The sequence below is a fragment of the Dermacentor albipictus genome, chromosome 1 (genome assembly GCF_038994185.2).
Source record: "Dermacentor albipictus isolate Rhodes 1998 colony chromosome 1, USDA_Dalb.pri_finalv2, whole genome shotgun sequence".
Lineage (NCBI taxonomy): Eukaryota > Metazoa > Arthropoda > Arachnida > Ixodida > Ixodidae > Dermacentor > Dermacentor albipictus.
This window is the reverse complement of record NC_091821.1, coordinates 501,147,599-501,168,342: the sequence shown is the minus strand read 5'-3', so window position 1 is coordinate 501,168,342 and position 20,744 is coordinate 501,147,599. Positions and strand designations below refer to the sequence as shown.

Below are 20,744 nucleotides of genomic sequence, written 5' to 3'. Positions count from 1 at the left end.
GGTAGGTTAAGGTTGGAGAGCGTCGCCACAGTCATCCCTCTGGGCAACATCACAGGATCTGTTGCGTGTTGCAGGCAGACAGAAGAGCGCGGCCGCTTGTGAACGGAACGAGAGAAGCGGAGATGAGACGAGAGAAATACAGCGGGGAGGGGCGACTAGAGCGCCTGCGTCGGCGATCTGACAGGATGTTGTGGCTACAACGTCTTTGTGACCAGGACGCCGGACCTAGTCTGACACCCAAGTTCAAGCATGAAAATCAAGTTTTTGTGCGAGCCTTGTATCCGTTATATCTACAACTTTCTCTCTAAGAACAATGACAGCTGAAGCAGAATGTAGGAAGTGCCGGCCAAGATGGGCTTATGGGTAGACGTGAGAAGGTAAATTAACCGAGTGTAGTAACGAGTGCTGAGCCTACGGGCGAGGCTCGCCACGGGCCACTACGCTGTGTGAATTCCATGTTCTAGTAATCATGCCAGTTCTAGGAAACAGGCCTAGTTCTGCTAAAAATTAATTGCATGGTTGACCTCCTGCGCGAAGTACACAAACCATGTCTGACTGCTCGCAGACGCGTTTGCTGTAGCTTAAAGGAGGCATAACATTCTTGATTTGCTATCGACTGAGCCCTAAAAGACTTCTCCGAGGCCTGTGGCAGGTAGGGCTGCCAGAAAACAGCTGAATGTGTCACCGTGCGTTCGTTTCTCGTGGCTTTTCGCCTAAGCAAGGTGGCCCACTGTAAGCGCTGTCACACCTGTTGAAATGGCAGGGACACCTAGCCGCTTTCAAGGTCGCCTGCTTACGCACGGCTCAGAACCACAGTGTTAAAACCATTTGTAAATCACTTCTCCCCTCTTTCCTCCCTTCCAAGCTGGTACTTACAAACAAATATGCACGCTTAGAACCGAGAGATGAAGATGACATAGAGGAAATGAAGTAAAACTATAACCAGGCTGGGTTCAGAAGCATCGATTGATGTAGGACGTAAGGCAAGGCAACCAGCAGGTAAGCTCTCACTAGTAACGAAGGGCCTCAGTAAGAAGCGACTAAGAATGAAAGTGACCAACTCAGAAGACCAGATAGAATTCGCGGAAGTGTCAAAACTGCTCAACAAGCAAAAATAGAGGATATTCGAAATTATAACGTGAGGAAGACATAGGAAGCAGTGAAAAATATACGCAGCATGAAATCAGTGAGAAGAAACTTGGCATAGAGGCAGCCATGATGTATGCACTGAAACATAAGCAGGGCAATATCATCAGCAATTTCGAAGATATAGTAAAAGCAGCGAAGTAATTCTATACCGACCTGTATAGCACCCAGAGCAGACACGATGCCTCCATTCCATGTGTAAAGGAACATGTTGCAACAGCTCCTTATATAACTAGCGATGAAGTTGGAAGGGCCTTGTAATAATATAAACGGCGAAAAGTGGCAGGAGAAGATGGAATAACAGTCGATTTAATCAAAGATGGAGGAGATATCACGCATAAATACCTTGCAGTCCTTTATACGAAATGTTTCACGACTTCAAGAGTTCCAGAGAACTGGAATAATACCAAAGTTAGAGTAATCCACAAAAAGGGCACCGTTAAAGAATTGAGAATAGGCCCATGAGTTTACTTCCAGTATTGTATATAATATTCACCAAGGTAGTTTTCAATGGAATAAGGGCAACACTTCAGTCAACCAAGAGAATAAGATGGCTCCAGGATACTCTACAATGGATCACGTCCATATCATCAATCAGATAAGCGAAAAATCTACAGAGTACAGTCAACCTCTCTAGATGGTTTCATGAAGTATGAAAATGCATTTGATTCAGTAGAGATACCAACAGTCATAGAGGCATTAGGTAATCAAAGAGTACAGGAGGCTCACGTGAATATGTTGGAAATATATACAAAGATTCCAAAGCCACCTTGATTCTCCACACGAAAAGAAGAAAGATACCTCTAAAGGAAGGGGTCAGGCAAGGAGACAAAATCTCTGCATTGCTATTCAATGCATGCTTGAAAGAGGTACTCAAGCTAATAAACTGGAAAGACTTAGCTGTGAGGATCAACGTGAATATCTCAACAACCTTCCGTTTGCAGATGGCATTGTCCTGCTAAGCAAAACTGGGGACAAGTGACATCAAATGATTGAGGGCGTTGACAGACAAAGTGCAAGAGTGGGGCAGAAAATTATAGTTATGAAGACAGATAATTATCAATAGCGTGGCAAGGAAACAAGAGTTCAGAATTGCCAGTCAGCATGTATAGTATGTGAAGGAGTACGTTTACTTAGGTCATTTACTAACAGGCGACCGTGATCATGAGACGGCGATTCACAGAATAAAATGCTCTGGATTGCATGCGGCAGACATTGTGATATCATGACTGGAAGCTTACCACTATCATACAAAAAAAGTTGTACCATCAATGCATTCTACTGGGGCTAACATATGGGGCCGAAACTTGGAGGTTGACAATGAGGCTGGAGAACAAGTTGCGGACCGCGCAAAGAGCGATGGAACGAATAATTTTAAGTGTAAACTTAAGAGACATGAAGAGAGCAGTGTGGATCAGAGAGAAAACGCGGATAGCTGATATTCTAATAGACATTAAGAGAAAAAAAAATGGAGCTGGGCAGCCAATGTAATGCGCAGGTTAAATAACCCGTGTGCCATAAGGGTTACAGAATGGGTGCCAAGAGAAGCGCAGTTTCGGGGATAGCAGAAAACTAGGTGGGGTGATGAAATAAGGAAGTTAGCAGGCGTAGGTTGGAATCAGTTGGCGAAGCACATGGCTAAATGGAAATCGCAAGGAGAGGCCTTCCGGGGACAGTGGACATAAGATAGGATGATGGTGATGATTATGATGAGTGGCGAATGCCGTCGATGAAAACAGGAGCAGTACAGTTTTCGTCAGGGGGAAGGAGTACATTACCAGTACCGCTCAATATAGGTTCAAGATAATGCGTTTTTACTTTCCGAAGCAGTGAACACAGACCACCAGGAACACAAACGGCGGCACCGGTACGGTATCGACGAGAGCTGACACGGGAACAGTTAAATAAAGCATCTTGGCTGGGCGAACAGGATGAACTTGAGGTGACCGATAGGAAGTAGTTTTGCCTTCAAAAACTGCAACAGCTAGTTTTCCGAGTGCTGCTCCGTAGGATCGAAAGTCGGGTCAAGCGGTGATGTAAGAAAGTAGCTCATTGTAAGTAGCTCATTCTAAGAAAGTAACTCATTTGATAACGTCTCTGTACAGCGTATGAATGCTCCTAACTGAGAGTACAGTGCATTTAGAAATGTGTTGCATATTCTCATGTGAGGCCGCAGGTCTGGCTAGCTTTGCTTATATTTCACATAAAGTTATTCATGTATGGCTGCACCCCATTGTTTCTAAGTGAGTCTTGTCGGGGTTCTGCAGCAATATCCTGCCCGTTCTCGAATCGGTTCAGAGGCGCCTTATATTTCCTATTCGGTTGGCCTCCTCACGAAAGTAGTTTGTTGGTGCTGTTGGAATACATCCGTTACACTTTCTCACAAACAAATAAACTTAAAGTTATAATATTACCTAGTGGGTAGCAAATGAGTATAAAACTGCAAGGAGCATTGGCATTAAAATCTTGCGCATCAAATTTCTTCTCATATATGGTAGCTTTTCATTCCCATTATGGTAAGAAAGCTATGCTTCTGAGGAACAGCTTGCATAACTACCCGATCAATTAGTGTGACTCGTTGAATATGCAATCCACCTAAATTATAGCATGGCTTCAGATGTGAACCAAAAATCAGATGTGATGAATAGGATGCATCAAAGGCGACGTAAGTACAGGCAGGGAAGTGCACGAAAAAGCCAAAGAAGTAAAACAAACTGACAATGGCACCATCCTGTTTCCCATATTACTTCCATGCACGTAGATTTTGCATGCGACTATGCATATACTTGCACAATGGACCAACTGTCAGAAACCAAAGCTTTTTTCCTCCTGAAGTGGTTAAGAAGCGCTAAAGCAAGAAAAATTATCGCACTTACAGAATCTTCGTCTCAAAACAAGTGCATATGTGTCCAGGAAGATTAATACATTGCCTCACTGTGCACTCTATCTTAAGTCCAGAAGAATCATGTCTACAGAAGCCACAAAACTAAGGGGCTTTTGCTTAACACTATGTGAGAGAGAGAGAAAGAATGAAGAGGAAAGGCAGGAGGTTAACCAGATATGAGTCTCCGGTTTGCTACCCTACACTGGGGATGGGGGATAGGGGTTAGAAAGATGACATAGAGGAAAACGCTAAAAAAAGGGGAAAAAAGGAATGCGCACACATGGAGACGCACAGACAAGAGGCGTTCCAGTCAAAGTCGTTCACACAGGCCGGTAAATCGCAAGAAGCGCAGAAGCGCTTGCACGGCCTTCTTCTGTGACGGTAGGTCCTTTCGATGTTGCAGAATTCTCTTTTCGGATAGCGGTTGGTCGTCCAGTTGGTCAAGTTCGGGGCTAAGGCATGCCCTCTGTGGACTGTACTGCGGCCAGGTGCACAAAATATGACCAATTGATTCTTCATGGCCGCAGTAGTCACAGGTTGGGGTGTCGGTCACCCCTATGCGGAAGGCATAGGCTTTAGTAAAGGCAACGCCCAACCAAAGTCGATATAAAAGCGTGACGTAACACTATGTGAGGTCTGTTAGAAAAGTATCCGACCTTATTTTTTTTCGCGAAAACCTGATGCATGCAAGGTCGGCCGATGTAAGCGCACTTACATCGGCCGACCTTGAGCCTTCGTGCGCATGCGTGAATTTTTCCCGCGTGCCGATAGCGTCATCGCTGGGACGCAGTGTTTTAGTGAGGTAGTGTGCAGTGCTCTCGTCGGTTTTTCATTGCAAAGAAATTGACGGAGCGACTGGAGCAGCGCTACTGCATCAAATTGTGCCAGAAACTGGGCGACAGTCACAGGGAAATCATTCGGAACATTCCGACGGGTTTCTATGAAGGTACTATGAGCAGCACACAGATTAAGGAGTGGTAAAACCAGTTTAAGAACGGCTGCACATCGGTGGAGAGTGAGCGACGCTCCGGTCGGCTATCAACATGCCGAAATGACTAGATCATTGCCGAAGTGAAAACTGTGGTGATGCCGGTCCGTCGTGTGACTATCCGAGAAATTGTGGAAGAGGTGGGCATCGGCACTTTTTTTCTGCACATTCCCTTACGCCCGAATATTTGTCCATGAAGAGAGTTGCGGCGAAATTCGTGCTGAAGGTGCTCACGGTGAAGCAAAAGCAACTTCGGGTTGAAGTCTCACAGGACATGCTGGATTCCACAAACAGTGACCCCGACTTCATGAACGCCATAATCACTGGTGACGAGCCTTGGGTGTACGGGTACGACCCGGAAACCAAATCCCAATCATCGTAGTGGAAGCATTCCACGTCACCAAGACCAAGGAAGGCCCGCCAAGTGCGCAGCAACGTCAAAGTGATGCTGACTGCTTCGAATCCCGCGGCGTGGTACATCACGAGTACGCACTACAGCGTTAAACAATCACTAAAGAATACTACAGGGATGTCCTCCGTCGCTTGCGTGATGCTGTGTGGTGCAAGAGACCGGATGTGTGATAAACAGGAAATTGGCGCATCCATCACGACAATGCTCCTGCACATTCCTCGCACTTGAATCAGGCATTTTTGGCGAAAAACCAGACTCCTGAAGTTGAGCAGGCTCCTTGCTCTCCTGATATGGCCCCTTGCGACTTCTGGCTGCTTCCCAAAATCAAGAGGCCATTGAAACGAGCGAAATTTCAGACAAGAGAGGAAATTATGGCTGCAACTACAGCTGAGGTAAATTCTATTCCGAGAGGCCTTCTCCGAATGCTTCCAACAATGGTAGCACCGCTGGGAGAAGTGTGTGGAGTCCCAAGGAGACTACTTTGAGGCTGATTAGGTTTCTAACGCTCCAGTTATGCCAGTTTTTCTTTTCCGCCAAAGGTCGGATACTTTTCTAACAGACCTCGCATGTTCACATCCGCCAATTGATGAACAAGTATTCTACCCAGATGCTCTCAGTTCCTTGCATGGAACGCATCTGTACCTCCACTAGCATAGTTCGTTGGCAAGTAGATTGTAAAACTACAATTCTACATTTTTAAAATAATTTTCAATTCCAAGTGACTCTCCGGCTTCTAAGACGTAAGGTGTACACTACGGTGCACACAGTTAAAGGCCTTAATTGCTGCTTGCTTTCGCTTCAGGAGGCACGAGCGGTTCTAATGAACTGGTTTCGTGAGCATGCACGTAAACAATAAGGACTTCTTAATCATGGATTCTCTTCCCCCTATGGTTCCCTTTTCCGGAACCTAAAAGCCATATTACTTAAATTAAGTGTAAAAAATAGATAAGGAAGACATCAAAATCTGCATGCTTCATGTCAGCACTTAAAATACTGAATCATGGTGGTTCGTATTTGCACCCTTGCAGTCACATGCTGTTAAATGTAATCCATTAAAGCTGTTAAATGTTGAATGTATGTAAGCACCTAATGAAGCATGAGCTGTTGCTTTATATAGTGAACACAGGCACCGTGCTCATTGCAAGTATTTATTATGACACTCAGCCATATATACAATTTCATTATCTCACTATTATTTATCACATGGATATAGCTGTTGAGAGGCAAGACAAAAAGCAGTTACTGCTCACAATTAATTAGCTTTTTTAAACATATTTCTAACTATTCAATGACACTTGCTCCTATGTGTTTGTCTCCAGAGAGCATAGTTGATTTTGACTTTCCCATTAGAGACATTACATAAGTATACCATGTTAAAATCACTGCCTCGAGCACGTGAGAATTTTCATCTTGGTGTGACATACTGTATTTTGATTTTCTTGACATTTAGTCAAACGGTACTCCCAATATACCCACAGTCTAGTTTTCTTGTCCAAATTGCGTGGAAATGTGTTTTGATTCTTTGGCGTGCGCTCCTCTGCACTACGTGAAGTCGCGCTGGGCTGGCGCTTTGCCATCCTTGTGCCCTTGCAGCTGCCTTCTTGCGTTATATAAAGCGGGTGCCTGGGATATATTGTCTGCAAAAGTCATCACGAGGACATGGTGTAAAACAACATAAAGACAGTCAAGGTTATGACACTAAAAGAAATTCTTAGCTCTTCGTCTTCCTACTGAAATGCATGCGAAACATTTACATGACTATAACAGACAACTGTTAGTTAGTTAAATGGGGTTTAATGGCGCAAAAGCAACTAAGGCTATGCTGCGCCAAACACGAGGTGTTTTAAAATCCAGTTTGTGAAGGAAAAGGGTGGGTTAGTAATCTATATTTTATGTAAAAATCCAGTGTCTTGTAGAAATTTACGGACGTCACATAATGGGACTAGCGGATGATCCCCTAAAATCAGAGCAGGGTGTAAAGGTATGTGTAGTTGATATAATTTGTGCAAAAATGTTCGTCTGTGTGTTTCCGTCTGCGTACACGTGAGTAATATGTGCATAACTGTTAGTGGCTGTTGACATTTCTCGCATGTTGGTGTGTCTTCTTTCGTAAGTAAGTAATTGTGTGTGAGGTGTGTGTGCCCAATGCGTAGTCGGCATAAAACTACTTCGATGAACCGCTCCTGATGATAGCATGACTTCCACTCGCCAACTATGGGTTTCGTGAGATGTAGCTTGTTGTCGGCACAAAGGTCCCATTCGCGTTGCCATTTTACCGTTAAGGCTTTTCTAATTGCACGGATGCTATCTTTGTATGGGAGTGTTGTGTTTGTGATGTCTTTGTGCGCTGCCATCAATGCATATCTATCAGCTTCTTCGTTACCTGGTATCCCAACATGGCTTGGGACCCAGCAGAAATGAATTGACCTCCCGTATTCGTTAAGCACCACCATGTTTAAAATATCTCCAATCAAGGATTCACACTCAGATTTAAGATTTAGAGCCTTTAGTGTGCTTAAAGAATCTGTGTATATGACTGCATTTTTGTGTTTCTCAGCGATAATCTTTTTTACAACAAGCCGTATAGCGAAAACTTCGGCCGTGAAGACAGAGGCGTGTTGTGGCAATCGAATACTTGTTCCCCAATTTTCCGTTACGGCGCCCACTCCCACGTGATCTTTTGTTTTAGAGCCATCAGTGTAATATTGCATGTTATTTTGATATTTGTCCTGAAGTGCACGGAATTCTTGTGTAATGTGTTCGTGTGGGGTGTCTTTCTTCTTTAAATGAGTCAATGTCCAGTCGCACAACTGTGTGAAATCGTACCACGGGGCCAACCGTTGTGGTTTCTTGGCAACCTGGAGGACTTCGTGGGGAATGTCATAATCCCGAACATATTCCTCATATCGCAGGACAAGCGGTTTAATCGTGTTTGGTTTATTTGTATAGTGTAGGCGTGAGTTGCATTGTGTGAGTATATTGTAGCATATGTGTTGTGGTGATGACTGAATTCTTAGTACGTAGGAAAAAGTGAGTAATGCTCTACGCTGATGTAATGAGGGTTCATTACACTCAACATATAAACTTTGCACAGGTGACGTTCTGTAGGCGCCACTTGCCAGTCGCAGTCCAAGGTTATGTACTGGATCTAGTCGCTTGATGTATGACTGTCTGGCTGAACCGTAAACCACGGAGCCGTAGTCTAAAAGGCTACTCACAAGAGACCGGTAAACTCGTAAAAGGCACGTTCGGTCGGAACCCCAGTGTTTATGGGACAAAACTTTAAGGATATTTAGAGCTTTATTTGCTTTAATCTTTAGTGCTTTTATGTGAGTTAGGAAATTAAGTTTGCTGTCAAAGGTTACTCCTAAAAACTTATGATCTTGTTTCACCGGCAATATGGTGTCGTTCAATTTTAGGACTGGATCGCTGTTTAGTCCTCGTTTCTGAGAGAACAAAACAGTAAATGTTTTCTGTGTGGAGAAGCGGAAACCATTTTTGTTAGCCCATTGTGTAAGTTTATTTATTGTCATTTGAAGCTGTCTTTCACAGGTTCGCAAACTTGAGGCGCGGCAAGCTACTTGGAGATCGTCTACGTAAACAGAGTGCATAAGAGATGACGGTATAATCTTATTAATTGAATTCATCTTTACTATAAACAGCGTCGTGCTGAGAACACAGCCTTGCGGAACGCCATTTTCCTGTGTAAATGCATTAGAATGAACTGAACCCAGACGTACATGAAATGTTCTGTTAGACATAAAATCAGCTAGGCAATTTAGCATTTTACCACAGATGCCGAGGTCAGCCAGGTCTCTTAAAATTCCGTATCTCCATGTGGTATCATAGGCTTTTTCTAAATCGAAGAAAACTGCAAGACAGTGTTGTTTGTGTAAAAATGCATGTCGAATTTCATGTTCAAGACGGACAAGATGGTCGGTGGTTGAACAACCCTTTTTATATCCACACTGATGGGGGTCTATGAGGTTCCTTGATTCTAAAATAAATGAGAGTCTTATATTGATAATGCTTTCATATGATTTTGCCAAACAGCTTGTGAGGGCAATGGGTCTGTAACTGGTTGCGGATGTTGGGGATTTACCGGCTTTTAGAAATGGGACTACTATTGCTTTTTTCCACTCTTCGGGCATTATACCTGATTCCCAGATTATGTTGAAAAATTTGAGGAGAGCGTCTACAGATGCCTGAGACAGATGAGCCAGCATGGCGTAGTGAATGCGGTCGTGACCTGGCGCTGTTGTTTTCCCTGCAGAGAGGACTCTGTTTATTTCTTGTTTTGTCAGGGGGGAATTATACGGTTCATTTGACGCGCCAGTAGTGGGAAGCTTCTGTTTTTCAGCGCACTGTTTGTATTGCAAAAATTCCTCTGTATAATTCCTCTGTATCCTGAACTGGATACATCACGGAAATGTTCGCCAAGTAGATCTGCCTGTTCTTGTATTGTTGTTTGTGTGCCTGGACATGTAAGTAGTGGAATTGTGTACGATGAGTACTCTCCTCTAAATTTCCTGACCTGGTCCCACATACGTTTTGACGTTACTGTACTGTTGATTGAAGATACGTATTTTTGCCATGAAGATTTTTCAGCCTGTCTTCTAATGAATCGTGCTTTGGCTTTGGCTTTTTTGAAGTTTAAGAGGTTGCAGTAGGTAGGGTACCTCCGTAGGATTCCCCAGGCCTTATTTTGTTCTTTTTTAGCGTTGGTACACTCCTTCGTCCACCAGGGGTTTAGCCTTTTGCTCACATTTCCCGATGACTGGGGTATCGCCTTTTCTGCCGCTGAGATTATTACCTCAGTGAATTTTGTGTTAAGTTCGTTAACGCTTAGGTTTGGCGAAAAGACATCTTCTAGTTTCGAGTTTTCCGTAAATAGCGGCCAATTAGCGAGTTTTAGTTTCCATCGGCGTGGCCTAGTGGTTAAGGTTGATGGTGATGATACGAGTTTAATGACTGCTGGTAAGTGATCACTACCATATGGCGTGTCGAGGGCTTCCCACCTAAGATCATTAAAAAAAGATGGTGAGCAAAAAGCTAAATCTAAACAGCTAAAACTGCGGGCAGTTGGTGAAAAGTACGTTGGGGCACCTGAATTTAAAAGGCAGATATCATTGGATAAGATAAAATCTTCAACCAGCTGTCCTCTTTGGTCAGTTTTGGCACTGCCCCAAAGTGTGCAATGAGCATTAAAATCCCCTACTAAAACAAATGGTTCCGGTAATTGATCGGTTAAATTTTCTAATTGTTTAGTAGTGAAGTGGGTGTGGGGTGGTATATAGAGTGAGCAAATGGTGATGGTTTTGTAAGACAGGATGGTGACAGCTAAGGCTTCTAAAGATGTATTCAATTGGACGTTTCGGGTAGGAGTGCCGCCCTGCACAACTATAGCCACTCCGCCTGACAAACGGGTGGAACAATCGCGGTCCTTTCGGACAACGGTGAAACCTTTGAGAATTTGGCTATTTTTTGGACCGAGATTTGTTTCCTGAAGACATACGGCAACTGGTGAAAAGATGTTGATGATGTCTTTGATGTCACCTAGATTGTGCATGAGACCTCTACAATTCCAATGAATAATAAAAGCCATCTTGAAATTGAAAGGTAAAACTGGCACTATGAAAAACTAAGAGGTGGGATTATAGGTGACATGGATAAAAACGCTAATACAAATGAGCGATAACCTTCAGGTTATCGCTTTCTCATTTTGGGTGGTTATTGGGATCTTGTCCCTCTTACCACGCTCAAGAGAGCGCTTGTCCTTCGGTGTCAATGACACCGGGGTTTTTGCGTCGACCTCCATCGCTCTCTCTGAGGCGCTGGAGGATCGAGAGTTAGGCGCCGAGACACGTGTCTCGGGCCTTGGGGTTCGCTTGATCTTAGGGCCCTGCGGGGCTGGTGTCTGCAGGGCCGTCGAAGAGGGTGGAGCAGTACTGACTGCTTCCACCACGGGGGCGGGAGGAGTCACTGCGGCACCACTGCGCGTGGGCTCGGAGGACTCCGGAGGCCTCTGTGACGCTGCCCCCGCCTGCGTCACTTCGGCATAACTTCTTCGCGGAAGATACGAAAGCCGCTTTCGGGCTTCAAAGAACGAAATTTTTTCTTTTACAGTTAGAGCAATGACTTCTTTTTCTTTTTTCCAGCAAGGGCAGGACCGTGAATAAGCTGGGTGATCTTCCTTGCAGTTAACACAATGTGGGGAAGAAGTGCAATTCTCAGATTGGTGTTCGTTGGAGCTGCATTTAGCACAAGTTGTTTGTCCTCGACATGCATGTGAAGCGTGTCCAAACCTTTGGCACTTGAAACATCGTCTGGGGTTTGGAATATATGGTCTTACATTGACTTTAACATAACCTGCATCGAGCGAGGTAGGCATTACGCTTGTTCCGAAGGTGAGTATAACGTGTTTGGTGGGGATTTCTTGATCGTTTCTGCGGATTACTATTCTCTGTACCTTGGTAACATTTTGTTCCTGGAAACCTTCCAGCAGTTCCTCGTCGCTTAATCCAATAAAATCTTCTTCAGATATTACTCCCCTACTTGTATTGAGTGTTCTGTGGGCTGAAACAGTCACTGTCGCCTCGCCAATACTGGTAAGTTCAGACAGCTTATCTGCTTGATCTTTACTATTCAATTCTAGGAGGAGGTCCCCGCTAGACATTTTGGAGGCTTTGTATGTCTGTCCGATTTTATCTTTTAGGCATTTGGCGACCAGGAATGGAGAAAGCTTTCTAATAGGCGTGTTACTTTCACTGTGGACTACATAGTATTTGGGGAAGGATGGAGCGTTGCTTCGAAAGGAGAATTGAAACGGTACTTCGGTGCGGCATCTTTTGAGACGCCGATCATGGACAACAGAGATTTGAGCTGCAATAGGAAAGTGTGTGTGTTCGGCAACAGCGCCGACCGCCCACCACGGAGCCCAACGAGGGGACGCGGCAGGGCTTGTGTCCAAGCCTGCACGACGCCAGCCGTACGCCGTCACTATAACCAAATATGGTGTACCCAAGGTAGGATATCCACACAAGGTTAACCCTTGCCGCGGTAGAGAAAGGAAGTAAATGGAAGAGAGAAGAAGACAGGAAAGGTAAAAAAGTGAGAGATAAAGACGAAGCTTTGAGGAGAGAGAGACAGGAAGAGGCGACTACCGATTTCCCCCGGGTGGGTCAGTCCGGGGGTGCCGTCTACGTGAAGCAGAGGCCAAAGAGGTGTGTTGCCTCCGCCGGGGGGCCTTAAAGGTCCGATCACCCAGCATCGGCTCAACCTCCAGGATCCCCCTTTCCCCGGACACGGCTAAGCCGCGCACGACTACACGCGGGAGGGTCCAACCCTCGTGTGCTCGGGTCCGTGGTGTCGCAACACACCAAACGCCTGCTGACGCAGACGCCCCTGCGGGGTAACAGACAACTGCTAAACCAACTTCGATTTTTAGATTTAAACAAAATCAAAATAACCAACAGTTCATACTCGTTCGACACCAATGTTAAGATACTCCTGCTAATAAATAGAATATTGGTCATTGTCAGATGTCATAGGCCTGTCATTAGTCTGGTGTATCGCCAACACCACTTGTGACACATCCTAAGCACGTTCCCAATGTGCCCCCCGCGCCATCTCTGGCTGTGTCACTGCTCAAGCCACAATTTGAGGATCATATCTGCAAACATAATGCTCAGTAGGGATGAAAATATGGTCCTCCAGTTCAATGGATATGACTGGGCGTGCCTATAATAAATGGCAACAAGGCTTTTTATGGCAAGCTTAGCGTACCCGCATTTCAATAATAACAAGAAAGTTCGCTGCGGCCTCCCCCTAAGCTTACTAAAAGGCATAAACTTATTTTCATTTATGAGGTGCGCAATGGAGTTCATTTTTGGCAGACTCGACTACTGCTGCAGTTTGAAATTTAGCATTTCACATTCTTGAAGGCTTGTAAAAGTTTCAGTTAGACCGCAGTGATTAGATAACTATACCAAATCTTTGTTTTGTTTACGACAGACGACTGCTAACATGGAATTAAAGCAGCGTTTTATTTTGATACCTTACTTTTCTACTAAAAATATTGAAGCGATAACCACAGTTTGATCCGCCATGCAGTATCAAGGGGTACACATTACGCTTGTAACCCCTAGAGGAACGGTGATTTAGCTGTTCATATGACATATCTCTTAAACGCCAACTCATATTAGCAAATGCACAGGCATGTCCAAAACAATAAGCGTATGCAAAGCGCCCCTGCAATTGTAATTCCACACAGCAGCCGTTATATTGAATGCCGATGCATAATTCGCTGCTTGACAATTCACCGAGTTCGTAGACATAAGCTCCCTTTCAGATTCACACCATGCTCGTAAACCTCAACAGGAGACATAAAATCAGACATATAATCACACCATTTCAATACACGAGCAAAAACAGTTCAGCCTTAGGGCTAAACACCGTGAGAGCGATCTAGTGCGCGACGGCAACGAGCGACGGCTTCGAGCGACGAAACGGGCCGTCGCTTCAAGAGATCGCTTCGTTACCGAAATCTAGAAATCGCTGCTCGTCTTCCGGAAGTGCTATGAGCGACTTGCCAATACCGCGGAAGCCGGCACTGGATGTACGTCACTCAAATACTACCGATTGTCACGCGGAACGACCAAACGATTGAATTTTTATACGTACAAGGATAAGAACCTACTGCAAGCCCTTCGGAAACATTTTATGCTACTTTTTACAGTAAAATACATCAACTTAAATTACTAAAACACGCGTCACGCTAGTGTCGATGCATATTTGCAGCCCTCATACCGGCAACACCAGGCAGACGTCGCTCAAGATCGTCGCTAGCACGAAGTAGGACTTATACATCGCTTCGCCATTTCCATCGCATCGCTTGTCGCTGTCACCCGCAAGATCGCTTATTTGCGGTTTATACTTTATACAGCCTAAAACATGGGTTCTCATGCGTTTTCAGTAAGTTCAAGATAACGCGCCCAACTGGCCTCTTGCAGCATGCAGCTGAATGCCTGCGGCAAAGTTTCTAAGTAGCACTGTTGCTGCACGTAACTTCAGTGGTTGCAGATTACCCATGGGTGAGACACCGTCAAGTGCGCGGCTTATTTATAACGAAACCATGCCGCCAGCAAAATGACGCCTTCTGTTATGCGGCACTCCTTATTTCAAAAATATTCCGTATACAGCAGACTGCCAAAGTGAATAAATTCAAACACACAAAACGCACGGTAAGCACGATCTGCGTAGGCTAGGTATCGTGGGCTGGTGAACAAACCATTTTAAGCGTCCTCTCGCCTTACGGCTTATTGAACAGATTATAGTTCTGGCAGCGTTTGCGATTTTTGAAGCACTTACGGGTAGCGCCAAGTGACAAAATAACATGCAGTTATCGCGACGACTGGCTTTTTCGATTGACATCGAGAGACGCAGCGCGCTTGCCTAGTCCGTTGTCAAAGCGTCGGCTAAGCGCCGCGACGACTTCCTGGCGATAGCATGTCATATACGCAGAATGTGCACGTAAGTTAGAATTCACTTACCGTGGAGGATTTGTTGTTATATCCAACGAATGACTGTCGTGTTCCCGCGGTGACGTGAGATGGCTGACACGTGATCTCCGTTGGATGGCCTTCGTTGTAGTTCGCTGGACGGATCACCTTTCTCCGGTGCCATGCTGTTCCGTGATGTTGAGCGCCCGCGTGGTGGAGCAACTCCGAGTGAAAAAGTAAAGCGCTCACTCCGCGGTCATTTGAACTGTGGCTGCCTGGTCTCTTAGAAGCGAAACGGTGTGTTTTTTGCTCAGCGTGCGTGAGTGATACATCGCCATGTTCGGGCCCAGCCTCCTAAAGAGCAAGCAGACGATTACGCTACGTTTTGTTCTCTATTGCCTCAAGAGTAGAACAGGCATTCTACTCTCTCTTCCTGAAAGGCAGAGTGAACAGCACATTTCACTCTATCCTTGGTGACGAAGTGAACAATGCATGTCACTCCACTCGACATTTTGAGAGAGTAAAACAACGCTTTGAAGAGTAAATCCGCCGCTTCACTCATGCGATACCCTCCCTAGTTTTTAGAGTGTAGGGAATACGCTTCCTCGCGTTCCGCCACCGCTGTGCTGGGGTCCTCGGTCAGCTGAGCGGTGATTTGGTGGGCTCGCGAGCACGTTAATGCCTGCACCCTTCCTTCTCCGAACTCTTGACCGCGCTTCCGTAAGAAACGCTCCCAATGGTTTGAAAAGAGATGCGGGTAGTCAATTGGTGGCGCCTTCGAAACGCTTGCCTCTGTCTCTAGTTCTCAGAAAGGACCGGAAATTGTCCCTCGTACTATTGGCAGACACACGCTGTGTTCCTCTAGCACTGACTTGATCCAAGTTACCATCCCTGTGTAGTCCTCGGCGTTTACAAAAGAAGGGTGAACTAGGTCCATGGTGCTCCCCTGCCCCTTACTACCTTACAGGTTTTTCCGCTAATCCGTAGCTCCAAGCTTTCGTCGCTCACGCCCACGTAGGAAAGCACTACCGGCTTTTTTTTTTGCAATCCGAGGCATAGTGACTTAGGCCCTGGCACTGATAACATCGGACCGGTCGCCTCTTCTGGAACTCTCGCGTGTCAACCGTCTTTGTCCCCTCCTCCTGAGCGCTGCTAGGTCCTTTATCGTTGTTCCCTACCTGAGTTTTTTTTTATCCACTCGGCCCTCGATCTCGGTAACTTTTACATGTGTCTATTTTTTATGGTGGATATACCTTCTCGGATTATCCCTTCCATTTGAACGCTCGTCCTCGGTAGTTAGTTTTCATCGCATCACGTACTCATCAGCTAGCCGAGCCGCCTTATCTACCATGTCTACGGCATCTTTATCCTGCACCCAATGCCTTACTGACTGTGGAATTCTGCGGTAGAATTGTTCGAGACAAATACACTCTATACTTTTGTCTCTACTTTCGTAGACTTCGGCACCCTAAAGCCTCTCATCAAGGTTTGTTTTCAAACTGTACGCAAACTGTGAGTAGCCCTCGTCGCTCTTTTTGCTCGTTTCTCTGAATCGCTGCCTAAATGTTTCCGGGGAAATTCGGTACTTCCTCAACCAGCGCTGTCTTTACTTTCCCGTAGTCTTCCGCGTCATTCGCCGTTAATATTGCGTCTTTACGTTCGCTGCCTCATAAGGCAATAAATTCACCAACCGCTGTGACCGGGGAGATTAGCGAAATTATAGCTTTCACAAGTTCTCTCGAAATGAACCAAGAATAAGGCAATGTCCTCTCCAACTTTGTGCAGTTTCATCCACTGGTCCATCCGACATGGCTCGACCTCGCTTGATCTTCTACGGTTCTCCCCTTCACTGCCCGCCGCTGGACGCGATTTCTGAAGTTAAACCTGTTGCTCTGTCATCTATTTCTCGTGCTTTTCGCGTTCTCGCTTACGCTCGCGCTCACTCTCACGTTCTTGACGCTCACGCTCCCGTTTTTCTTGTATCGCCTCTCAAGCAATCTTAATACTATCATCATTGCCACTATCTTGAATGTCAGCTGGCTTTTTCATCGTTTAGTCCGCCTCAACTCCTAAGTCGTCGAACACCGACAAGTCTGACCTCGTCAACCTTTTAAGGTCCATGGCAGCTGCCCCGACTGGTCATTAGAACTGTTTTCTTAAACAATTTGTGCAAACAGAAAATATGCACAAATTCCCGACTCCTAGGAACATCAAACTAAACACGCAGAATTTGAAGTCTGGTGAATCAAGAGGAAACAAACCACGCACTCACTCACGGATGCAGCACCACGCCATCCGATTCATCGGTCCGCTGTTCCCGGTTCTCAGGACTCCCTGGGTCGAAGGCTCTTTCTTCTTCGCTGTTTGCAGTTCCTCAGGACTTCTATGGACGAAGGTTCTTTCTTCTTCGCACATCCCAGTTCCTCAGAGCTTCTTTGCACGAAGGTTCATCCTTAGCGCTGGCATTAGTTACTAGATCTTGCCGTGAGTGCGGGAGTTAGCCGACCTTGAGGAGGACTTTGCGAACTGAATATTTATTTACATTATTTACAGTATTAACACAAAGTAATGAACAGTCATAAAGTCATCTACGGCCGGCAGCAAGTCCGACGCTGCGGCCCGTGGCGAGAAGAACGAAAAAATAAATGAATGAATGTCTCTTCTCCTTGTCTCTCGCTTTTAACCCCTTCAGTCTCTCAGGGTCATGTCATTTTTGGCCAATCGTCGAGCCAGCTCAGATGCCGACATTCTCCTCCAATGGTAGGCGCCTGTGCAAGTGCCGTCACATTCGGCCCATGGGGTCGCTCCAAGGGCTTCACTGTCCGATGGGTGACTTGCCACCGGCGTTGCCTCCCCGCCTGCAAGCGCTCAGCTGGAGGCGACGGGTCGTTCTCGAACGACCTTTCAGAGCCTCAAAACAGCTTTGCTCGGGACCAAGATCGGGTACCTGGAACCGTGCCAGCCTCCCGTTGCACTTTGGGGAATAGTCAAGCGGGGGGGGGGGGGTCTGGAGACAATAACTCGACTTGCGGAGCATGAGGTGGGGGCCGCCCACCTGTCTGACGGGTCCGGCAATGTGGTAGACGCACCGCTGCGCGCCGTAATTGGAAGGCCACGGCGATTGAATGTGGTCGGTTAACTTGAGTGATGCAAGGAAAACGTCCGTATCCAACAGCGCTAATTCGTGGTAGGGGTATCTTGGACGGAAGGCGGATTTTATACAATTAGGGCGTTGAACGAGCATTGCCATTGCCTTTGAATATGTGTCGAACGCGTTCGGCTTCAGTCATTCCAGGGTTCGCACGTCGGCACAAAGCCAAAACATCCTCTTTCGATGAGGTGCAAGACTCGTGTGGAAGTTGCAAGCGCGTGTCCGGCTTCTGTTTCTTGAATTCAGCTCGACTAGACGAGGAAGCGAAGGGATCACGCAGGTTGGCGATAAACTTTGACCAATGTGCGTGTCGGACTTGTGGTTACAATGCGACGTTTTTGCAACACTGGTCAAATAAAAATTGACAGTCAGTTAGTAACCTTACGTGATTTGATTTCGAAAGCATTACTTCTTTAAATAATTGATTATGTCAATGATACGTGGTCATACATTGTCCCGTGTCCTTCACAACTATACCTTAATCCACCTTGCTCTAATTTCTACCAACTTTAATCCATCATAATCCACTTTTCTCCCCCTTAATCCACTTTAATCTAGCTTAACCTACTTTAATTCACCTTAGTTCACTTTACTGCACCTTGATTCAGTTTACTCCACCTTATGTTGCCTTACTAAATTGTTTTAACTTTAATTCTATAATACTACTGGTGTCATACAACGCACTGATGACGTCACAGAGGATGATGACTTTTGGCACCAATGCTACAATGTTGCCTACAATGCTGGCTTTTCTGCTTCATAGGGCATATAATGCCTTCGCGATGAAATGCGGCGTACGTCAATTTGTCGGTGTAGGTCCACTGATTGCACGAACTCACGCGGTCGCAGTTGTCGAGCCATTCGTCGGCGCCGTCACCACGGAGTCCCGCAAAGATGGCATTGAGGGCTAGTCGCAGTTGAAGAGGCCACGGCAGGCAGAGTAGTCGGTATTGCAAAGCTAGAGGCGCCTGCCCGCCCCCCCTCGCCTCCCCCCAAAGCCGGTGTTGCAAGTTTCCGCTGTTGTAGGGTAGAGAGAGAGAAAGAAGTTTAATGACACGAAATGCCGAGAGGTCGGCCTGAGGGTAGGGTAGGGTATATATAGGGTATATATAGGTAACGTAGGGTATATATACATACATAGGCATGTATATATACAGGGTGTCCCAGCTAACCTCAGTCAGAGCTTAAATATGTGTCATTGCACTCTAAGGCGACGCGAGCAAATGTGTGTTGGTGAGTATGGTATGGAGTAAGTCACACTATTTGTTGTATTCTCAATTGGATAATTAGTCAAGAGAAATTGACCAATTTCTGAAGCAATGAAGTTATGCAAAAAAGTTGCAATTAGAAAAATGTAGAGTGGTTTCCAAGACGTCCGGTTAAACAGTTTCTAATTTTCTATTAAGTATTAGTTTTTGTCCGCTTACTACAAATGCCAACGACGAAATACAAAAAAAAATACAACGTGACATGCCAGCTTGCGCGCAGAGAGTGAAATGCTCCCAAACGTTCCGCGTACAAAGGACCATAGCATTTAGCTGGGTATGCTGCCGCTTAAAAGCAGTTTATGCGGCTAATAAAGTTAACTCTACTTCGCATATCTGTCTAATAGTTTCCTACCGCAATCAATGCTTCGCCTTTCGGGTGAAACAGTGACTTTTTTAAGATTCCCGCGCCCTTCAATGAAGTAGAAGAACTTAACTTGGCCTAGTTGGTGTTTACTGCATATGATATTGACTGCAAATAAAGACGGGGACAGAGGGAGAGATTTCGTCAACTTTTGTTCATGCTCCTTGGCTCGATCATTCAGGCACCGTCCTGCCTGCCCTATGTAGGACTTGCCACACGCCAGGAGGATTTCGTACACAACTCCTACGTTGCATTTTGCATACTTCCCTTGGGCACAGAAGGACTTGGTGCCATATGATTCCTCCCAGTCAAAGAATGTTAAACGAGGAGTAGCGATGCCCTGCTTAGAATCGGCTCTCCGCAAATCGTGTGTGCACAAGATGCAGCTTGCCTTTGACAAAGAGATTTCCCGTCTTACGATGGCAGGGTTCCCTGACTTGATGGTAACGCCAGTGGTGGAAACCCTCCTGCAGAAGGTAAAATGATCTAGGAGCAAAGCAAGGGTAAGGACGACTAATATGGCCGTAAGACCTGAAGTGATGCCGTATATTCACAGGGTCACTCACAACCTAAGGAAAGAAGGTGGAAGGCAGGTTTGGAGTCCCCCTTGTCTTTTCAGCCCCTTTTAAGCTGGCGCGGTTCTGCCCCCGCACCTCCTGTGATCCTAAAGAAAGGCAAGGCTGTGGCAAGAACCACACCAAACCGTATGAAAAATGCAATGTTGGAGTTGTGTACGAAATACCCCTGGCGTGTGGCAAGCCCTACATAGAGCAGACAGGACGGTGCCTGAACGATCGAGCCCTGGAACATGAACAAAGGTGAACAAATGTTAACGAAAGATGAATTGGCGCACTTGCCCGCGCACTGCAATGCCTGTCGCTGTGCACCTTTCTTTAAGGAGATAAAGATTCTGGGGAGAAGCCATGACCAGACTGCACGCGAACTGGTGGAGGCGTATCACATAAAGAAAGCCCAAGACTGTCTTAGTGACACCTCCATTAGGTTCTTTCAATGGGAAATATTTTTTTATAATT

The 20,744-nt window shown here is 45.8% G+C and overlaps 1 protein-coding gene across 3 annotated transcripts in view; it reads left to right on the top strand.

The window, feature by feature from the left end:
* The window catches only part of LOC135909358 (uncharacterized), a 258,447-nt gene that overhangs the window by 76,452 nt on the left and 161,251 nt on the right, over positions 1-20,744 (top strand). The gene's annotated exons all lie outside the window — the stretch shown is intronic.